The 7,366-nt window shown below is 42.3% G+C and overlaps 1 pseudogene; it reads left to right on the top strand.

Moving 5' to 3' along the window:
* The window catches only part of LOC112067832 (Fc receptor-like protein 5), a 13,865-nt pseudogene that overhangs the window by 4,394 nt on the left and 2,105 nt on the right, over positions 1 to 7,366 (top strand).

The following is a 7,366-nucleotide window of genomic DNA, read 5'->3' as shown; positions in this document are numbered from 1 at the left end:
AATGGAAAGATAAACATCTTGTGAATCCAGTCAACATGTCCGATTTTTAAAATGTTTTACAGCGAAAACACCACGTATATTTATGTTAGCTCACCACAAATACAAAAAAGCACAGACATTTCTTTCACAGCACAGGTAGCATGCACAAAACCAACCAAACTAACCAAGAACCAACCAAACTAAACAAAGAAACAACTTCATCAGATGACAGTCTTATAACATGTTACACAATAAATCGATGTTTTGTTCGAAAAATGAGCTGTTGTTCGAAAGAAATGAGCTATAAATCAGTTTTACATTGCAGCTACCATCACAACTACGTCACAAATAGCACCGAAGCAGCCAGAGTAATTATAGAGACCAACGTGGAATACCTAAATACTCTTCATAAAACATTTCTGAAAAATGCATGGTGTACAGCAAATGAAAGACAAGCATCTTGTGAATCCAGCCAATATTTCAGATTTTTTAAGTGTTTTACAGTGAAAACACAATATAGCATTATATTAGCTTACCACAATAGCCAGAAACACAAGCCATTTACCAGCAGCAAAAGTTAGCGATCGTAACAAACCAGCAAAATATATATAATTTTTGACTAACCTTGATAAGCTTCATCAGATGACATCCTATAACATCAGGTTATACATACACTTATGTTTTGTTCGAAAATGTGCATATTTAGAGCTGAAATCTGTGGTTATACATTGTGCTAACGTAGCATCTTTTTCCCAGAATGTGCGGATATTTTTCTAAAACTCACCTATTCTGACCAAATAACTATTCATAAACATGATTAAAAAATACATGTTGTATAGGAAATGATAGATAAACTAGTTCTTAATGCAATCGCGCGTGTTAGAATTCTAAAAATAACTTCATTACGACATCCAGCTTACGTTATAGCGAGAGGTGCCCAAAATCTGGGCGCTAACTAATAGTACACATGTTCGACAGATATATGAAATAGCATCATAAAATGGGTCCTACTTTTGATGATCTTCCATCACAATGTTGTACAAGGGGTCCTTTGTCGGGAACAATGTTGTTTGGTTTTAGAATGGCTTTTTCCCTCGCGAATTAGCAAGCAAAACTAGCCAAGTGGCGCTAAGCTGTCCATCGTCACCAAACGCAAAGAACGCAACACGTCTAAACTCCCGAAAAAATTTCAATAATCTAATAAAACTATATTGAAAAAACATACTTTACGATGATATCTTCACATTTATCAAATAAAATCAAAGCCGGAGATATAAGACGTCTATAACGATTGCTTTTGGTGACCTTTATGCGCTTCCTGAACAAACGAATTCTGGGGTTATGTCATTCCAAGCTGTCTCTTTTGACCATAGAAAGAGATTGAGACCCCATTTCCCTCTCCCAGCCTATTGACATCTAGTGGAAGGCGTATGAAGTGCATGTATAGTCATAAATCTCAAGCAAAATGATAGGGAGGGCCTGGAACAGAGCCTCGATTTGAGATTTTTCACTTTCTGACAGGAAGTTTGCTGCAAAATGAGTTCTGTTTTACTCACAGATATAATTCAAACGGTTTAGAAACTTGAGAGTGTTTTCTATCCAATAGTAATAATAATATGCATATTGTACGAGCAAGAATAGAGTACGAGAGCGTTTAAATTGGGCACGATTTTCCTCCAAAGTGTAAATAGCGCCCTCTATCCTCATTAACCAGTGGTAAGTCCAGTCTGTGTAGTTTGATATGTCACCGCAGCTCGACTGTGTCTCCGGAATACAGTGTCTCCTGGGTAGTGACTATCTTCACTGAGGCTGTAGCAGAGCTGTGGAAACAGTTTGTCATCAATCAGTTAAAAGTATGATCTTAGTACCATACACCATATTTCTTCAAATATTATAATTATTAGAGTCGCAATTCAACAGCTCAGACACAAGAGGTATGTGGCAGGGTCTATAGTCAATCACGGATTATAAAAAGAAAACCAGCCCTGTCACGGACCAGGATGTCTTGCTCCCAGACAGACTAAATAACTTTTTTGCTCGCTTGAGGACAATACAGTGCAACTTACACGGCCGCTACCAAAACCTGCGGGCTCTCCTTCACTGCAGCCGAGGTGAGGAAACAATTTAAACGTGTTAACCCTCGCAGGGCTGGAGGCCCAGACGGCATTCCCAGCCGCGTCCTCAGAGCATGCGCAGACCAGCTGGCTGGTGTGTTTACGGACATATTCAATCAATCCTTATCCCAGTCTGCTGTTCCCACATGCCTTCAAGAGGGCCACCATTGTTCCTGTTGCCCAAGAAAGCTAAGGTAATGAGCTAAACTACTACCGCCCCGTAGCACTCACTTCTGTCATCATGACGTGCTTTGAGAGACTAGTCAAGGACCATATCACCTCCATCCTACCTGACACCCTAGACCCACTCCAATTTGCTTACCGACCCAATAGGTCCACAGACGACGCAATCGCAACCACACTGCACACTGCCCTAACCCATCTGGACAAGAGGAAACCTATGTGAGAATGCTGTTCATCGACTACAGTTCAGCATTTAACACCATAGTACCCTCAAACTCGTCATTCAGCTCAAGACTCTGGGTCTCGACCCCGCCCTGTGCAACTGGGTACTGGACTTCCTGACGGGCCGCCCCCAGGTGGTAGGGTAGGTAACAACATCTCCACCCCGCTGATCCTCAACACTGTGGCCCACAAGGGTGCGTTCTGAGCCCTCTCCTGTACTCCCTGTTCACCCACAAACTGCCCATTGGTATTCCAAGATGGCGTAGCAGTAGACGTCCTTTGTCCTCGTCTTGTCCCGTGTATATATATTTTATATATTTTCTTCGATATCTTTTTATATATATTTTTTCTTTTAACTCAACTTCAAAACACTCTCCTGCAACCCACCTCACCAAATGTGGTGCGGATCTGTATTTTTTTTCCTCAAAAGTTTTATTCACCTCGTATCCGAAATCTACAACAGAAGCTAGCCAGAAGTTAGCCAGCTCACTAGCTAACGTTAGTAGTTCAGCTAACCACAGCTAGCGCTCATCATGCTGTATTGGACTTGTTAATGTGTGAAAGTTAAATATTTCAAAAAAAATATATTTTGAATTTCGCGCTCTGCCTTTTCAGTGGAATGTGGGAGGAGTTCCGCTAGCGGAACCCCGGGGCTAGACAGGTTAATAAATAAAGAACGGCTTTCCAGTCAGACCAGTAAAACCACCACTATCTCTCTCTCTGACCAGGCTGGTCAGTACCAGTGTCAGGGGACAAGGACAAGACGCCCCAAAATTCATATCTCAGCTCATCTCCCCACATTAGCGTCACTGGTGAGCTCACTATTAATCTTCAATCACTGTCTGGACATTCTGAATTTTGAGGCAAATGTGAGTCAATCATGTAGATATGGTCTGTGTGTCAGTATGACTGGAAAAATGAATAGTTACAGTACTACCTACAGAAGTAAGATCATACGTTGGAGAGATTTGTGCTATGATTGCATTTGTCTTCATATATAACTGTTTCCACAGCTCTGCTCACGGTCTCAGTGAAAGCCTCTCCATGGGGTCCCCTCTATTCTGGAGAGACAGTCACTCTGACGTGTTCAGTGGGGACTGACAGTGGCTGGAGGTACACATGGTACAAAGACAACAGTAAGAAAGTAGTGACCTTGTCTTGCAGACACACTACAACAGGAGCCACAGAAGCCACCTTCACCATCAGTAGAGCTGCTGAGTCTGACCAGGGTCTCTACTGGTGTCAGGGAGAGATCCAGTCCAGATCCATATCATCAATCATCAGTGATCCTGTCACTATCACTGTGAAATGTGAGTTACTTCATGTGTTTTTTTAATCAAACAAATGGACACTATTTATATTGAGTCAATCATGTAGATGTGGTCTGTGTGTCAGTATGAATGGAAAAATGAAATGTTACAGTACTACCTACAGAATTAAGATCATATGTTGGAAAGATTTGTGCTCTGACTGCATTTGTCTTCATATATAACTATGTTTCCACAGCTCTGCCCACAGCCTCAGTGAAAGCCTCTCCACGTGGTCCCCTCTATTCTGGAGAGACAGTCACTCTGCAGTGTGACATATCTGACTACAGAGGCTGGACGTACCACTGGCACAGAGACAACCATCTGCTTCCCAATCCGACCAGTAAAACCACCCCCATCTATCTCCCTGACCAGGCTGGTCAGTACCAGTGTGAGGGGACAAGGACAAGACGGCCCGAGAGGACATATCTCAGCTCATCTCTCACCATCGTTGTTGCTGGTGAGTTTAATAACATAACCATCACTTACTTAAATGTTGAGAAGGATAAGATATTCATATTATTCTGTACAGTGAAAGTCTGATTCAAACCAAACAGATTCAAACCAAATTTAATTCAAACCTAATCAAGTCAACATACACCTATAATAGACTTGTATAGCAAGAAAACGTTCCAACAACAGCTAAATCTTTGGATGTTGCTAAGCATGTATCCAGATCTTTAAATCATGCTCTTTTCTTACAGCCCTGCCKAAAGCTACACTGACCATAACACCAAACCCTGCATACACTGGAGAGACAGTAACTCTGATGTGTTCAGTGGGGTCTGACAGTGGCTGGAGGTAAACATGGTACAAAGACAACACTAAGAAAGTAGTGAACTTGTCTGGCAGACACACTACAACAGGAGCCACCTTCACCATCAGTAGAGCTGCTGAGTCTGACCAGGGTCTCTACTGGTGTCAGGGAGAGATCCAGTCAAGATCCATATCATCAATCATCAGTGATCCTGTCACAATCACTGTGAAAGGTGAGTAACTGTGTGTGTGTGTGTGTGTGTGTGTGTGTGTGTGTGTGTGTGTGTGTGTTGTGTGTGTGTGTGTGTGTGTGTTGTGTGTGTGTGTGTGTGTGTGTGTGTGTGTGTGTGTGTGTGTGTGTGTGTGTGTGTGTGTGTGTGTGTGTGTGTGTGTGTGTGTGTGTGTTGTGTCTGTGTGTGTGTGTGTGTGTGTAATGACAACTTATGATATGGTCATGTTGTGATAAATGATGATCAAAATTATTTTACATTCTAATGTGTGTGATAATGTTTATTTTCTGTGATGTGTCTGTGCAGGGAGACCTGTGGCTGTTCTGACCCTCCAACCCAACTGGCCCCAGATATTCAGTGGAGAGACTGTCACTCTGAGATGTGACATACAGGGGGGAGAAGAGATTGAGTATGCGTTTTATGGGAAGTCGGGAACAGTGGGAAGTCGGTCTACACCAAAACAGAGCCTGAGTACAGAATCAGTCCTGCAAAGAATGGTCTATATACCTGTGAAGGTCTTCAGAAAACAAATGGCTTAAAACACTCCCAGACAAGTAATGCTATACAATTGACCGTGTTAGGTAAGTCTGTTTTTATGGGATTGCAAGAGAAAGACAGAAGGGATGAGGTCAAATAGCAGACAGTGGTTTCAATGATGTAACAAAACTATAGTTTGATTGTGGGGTGAGGTACAATACCATAATATCAAAATGGGTAAACACTTTAAAGACTGAACATTTGATTTGTCATTTCCTTCATAACAGATAAACCCCAAGCTGTCCTGAGTGTCTCTCCTCAGTGGCTGAACCCTGGAGACTCAGTTACTCTGAGCTGTGGGGTTAAAGAGTCATCTACAGGCTGGAGGTTCTTCTGGTACCGAACTGTTCCCTACACAGCTGGGTTACTGTCCCTATCGGACACGTCCTACTCTGTAGAGCCTCTATCTGGCAATGGGACTAGTGAAGACTCCTACACTCTGATCCCTGCTGGTCCTAGTCACACAGGAGGATATGTGTGTAGAGCTGGGAGAGGAGACCAAGTCTATGACACACTCTACAGTGAACCTCAGTTTCTCTGGTCAGGAGGTAACTAACTGCATTGAAACTGCATTTAATCACATTTAAGTTCCCCTCGTGTGTATATATAACTACTGTATATGTTTGACTCTGTCACTCTTTGTTTCAGATCCGCAACCATCAGTGTCTCTCAAAATAAGACCTAACAGAACTCAACACTTTACATCAACGTCTCTCTCACTAAGCTGTGAGGAGAAGAGGAACTCTACTGGATGGAGACTGAAGAGATACAGAGTGAAAGCAGTGGAGTCAGGGTGTGGCTCTAACTGGGGATCAAGAGCAGGGTCCACATGTACCATCAGGTTCACATGTAAAAAGGACAGTGGAGTGTACTGGTGTGAGTCTGGATCAGGAGAGTACAGTAATGCTGTCAACATCACAGTGGATGGTACGTCTGTTGTACAACAGTCACTAACGTGTTTTACATTACAATGTATGATAATGATGTTCAATTCTGTAACTGAATGGTTGCATCTCATAAAATACAAGCTCATGTGGTCGATTACTCCAGATTTACAGTATTATTTATTATTATGTTATACAGTTGGCCCTCTGATCCTGGAGAGCCCTGCCTATCCAATAACTGAGGGAGAATCTATGACTCTCAGCTGTACAAATAGATATCAGGAAACAAACCCGAACCCCAAGGTTGATTTCTACAAAGATGGAATATTCATCAGGAATGAGACCACATTAGAGATGACCATCTCTGCAGTTCCATAGTCAGATGAAGGCTTCTATAAGTGTAAATCTAATGAAGGAGAATCACCAGAGAGCTGGGTGACAGTGAGAGGTGAAAAAAACTATTATAATCACATGACCTTTTCATAATATCTGTGGTCATCAGTCATTTGTAGTGTTTAAAAAGCATACTGTAGGTTTGGAGTTACAAGCTCAGGCTGGTTCATCTGATCTCAAGTCAGTTGTCAAATATATATTCACTTTGTCCACTATTATTTCTACAACTACTTCAGAACCTGATAGTTATTTGCTGTTCTCTCTCAGGTGTAACTCCTGGACAGTCTACATCAGTCCTAGTAGGAGTGGTTGTGGGCCTGGTTGTTGCTGGTGTTCTACTGGCCATTCTCCTGGTACTGCTGTGTCGATATAAAAAGCCGGAGGTGAGACTTTTATCAATTCATATGTATCTTTTTGGTTCATGTTTAGGAGAAAAATGTCTAATTACAAAAGTTTAAAACAGTAACGAATTGATACAGTATAATATTATGCATTTCTCATTACAGGTTCCTGTTGCAACAGAAATTTCTGGTGAGTACACCTGTCTTTCAACTTTTCATACAGTAAATAAGAATCTGTGGGTTTTTCATGAGTATCTCTCTCCCTGTAGCCCCCCCCAGCCCCAGAGGACCAACCTGGACCCCCAACAGGACCAAGGATCTACCCAGGGCCAGGCTCCTGATGCTGGGTATACACGTCTGCAGCATGGTCAGTCTCTCAGCCCAGACCACTGTCACTCTCCTCTTCTGTAACTTCACACT

The sequence above is a fragment of the Salvelinus sp. IW2-2015 genome, linkage group LG4q.2 (genome assembly GCF_002910315.2).
Source record: "Salvelinus sp. IW2-2015 linkage group LG4q.2, ASM291031v2, whole genome shotgun sequence".
NCBI classification, from domain to species: domain Eukaryota; kingdom Metazoa; phylum Chordata; class Actinopteri; order Salmoniformes; family Salmonidae; genus Salvelinus; species Salvelinus sp. IW2-2015.
This window is presented reverse-complemented; position numbering and strand designations above follow the sequence as displayed.